We start from the raw sequence: 1,964 nt of genomic DNA, 5'->3' as shown, positions 1-1,964 counted from the left end.
GCTGCATCTTTAACTACTGCGGAAAGTGAACATCTATGAGAAAAATCATATCAGACTTCTGTTTCTGATCAAACCGAGTATTGGACTGTAAAAAGGCTAAAGGTTGAAAATAGAAGTTTTTCCCGCTGCTTGTCGAGCTAGGACCACCCTACCCATTAGGGTTTGTCTTGCAAGAATTGCAATGGAAGTTGTGAACAATGCACGGATGTCAATTGCCACATTAGATATTATGTACCATTACAGAAGCATATTACATATTGCACCGACCACTGCCTCCTTAACCACTGACACAAAGTACTGTTACTTTTTTAAATACAGTTTGCTCCACAACATAAATAATCCATCATAATCCAACATAAATACTTCATGGATGTTTGTAGGACATTGCCGTGCACAATGGCTGCTGCATTCGCCTACTAAAATACAGCTACTACTACACATTATAGTAAATCCTACAGAGCAATTTGAGACAGACTCCCAAATGTGAAACGCTCGATATCAAATGCAAGAATTATTATAATTTTCTATTGATATGTAAGAATTTTTAAGTGTATACTGGTACTTGTAATATAAAACATAGATATATTGACACACCCAATAGCACCTTTAGCGTTGGCTGTTAATAGTTAGTGAGCAAAACAAATGCTGTTTAAGCATTTTTAATGACAGTGAAGCAGAACCTTCGATTGAAAGCCAAAAGCAATGAACTCAATAAAGTTTTTTTTATTATGAAATGAACTTCATTGAACCTTAATCCACTGATGCAGCCCGTTCTTTAGAAGAGAGAACCCCCACCGTTTTCCCCGCTGCTTTTGCATAATACATTTTTAATTATTTTATCTTGCAGCATGTGAGACACATGCTGATTCCATTTCTTCAAATGTATGATTTCATTAAAAATCATCTCAAAATCCAATAATGGTTGAGAATTCCATTGTTAACTCTTTAGGCAGACAACAAAAAGCTACCAGGAATCCTCATTCATCCAAACCTTGGTTATATTTTTGTGGATTAACAATAATAAGACTTGCATTTGATTTTGTGACGTCACGTCATCAATACGGCTCAAAGCTCTTCTTGGAATTTATTATTTTAGTCCTGTAGCGAATTGGTTAAGGCACTCACCTCACAAGCGAGAGGACCTGGGTTTGTTTCTTGGGCAGGATGAAACCTTAGGCAAGTTCCCTTACTCCACATCCCACTGTTTACCGAGCAATAAGTAGGAACCCGGTTGTTAGTCAATTTGCGGATTACTTTTCCAGAGGTAATAATCCTTTAAGAATTCAAAAAGGCTGTATGTATGTTTGGTCACTCGGTCCACAACTGTTTGTGGGACACTGCTGTGCCCAATTAGCTGCTGCCATCGCCCACATATTTATAATAATAATAGTAATCCTTGCATTTGATATAGTGCTTTTCATGTCTTCTCGACATCTCAAAGCGCTTCACAGAATATACTGTAAAGTGAATTGACTGTATATTTGTGGGCAAAACGCGGCAGCCAATTGCCCACAGTAATGTCCCACAAACAGTCGCGGATTGAAGTGAACAATTTATTATTATTTTTTTTCTTGAGGGATTATTATTGGGCGTGTTGAGAAAGGAAACTTGCCCAAGGTTTTGCCCTGCTGGGAATCGAACCCAGGTCTCTCGCTTGCCAGGCAAGTGCTCTAACCACTGAGCTACAGGACTCCTTTAACATGTAGAGATAAGTTACAGTTATTTTAATTTCAGTTAATTATTTTAGCTAAGACACACAATTCAATACAAAACTAACTTACATTTATAAAGCACCTTTCACGTCAAGAGGATACCTAAAAGAACGTAACAGTATTGGTTGTGCACTCAAACTGGGGGTGGGAGCTGAGTTGGGGTCAGGAGGGGTAAGATGGGTGAAAATATCGTCAATAGGTAAGTAACTAAAATAGGTAAGTCTTGAGACAGCTCTTGAACGAGGTGAGGCA

At 38.2% G+C, this 1,964-nt stretch overlaps 1 non-coding gene across 1 annotated transcript; it reads right to left on the bottom strand.

The window, feature by feature from the left end:
• Nucleotides 1–1,620: 1,620 nt before the first annotated feature.
• Nucleotides 1,621–1,692, bottom strand: trnaa-ggc. The gene has a single exon. It is a non-coding gene; the product is annotated as a tRNA-Ala (tRNA).
• Nucleotides 1,693–1,964: the final 272 nt, after the last annotated feature.

The sequence above is a fragment of the Callorhinchus milii genome, unplaced genomic scaffold (assembly GCF_018977255.1).
Source record: "Callorhinchus milii isolate IMCB2004 unplaced genomic scaffold, IMCB_Cmil_1.0 Scaffold3, whole genome shotgun sequence".
Lineage (NCBI taxonomy): Eukaryota > Metazoa > Chordata > Chondrichthyes > Chimaeriformes > Callorhinchidae > Callorhinchus > Callorhinchus milii.
This window is presented reverse-complemented; position numbering and strand designations above follow the sequence as displayed.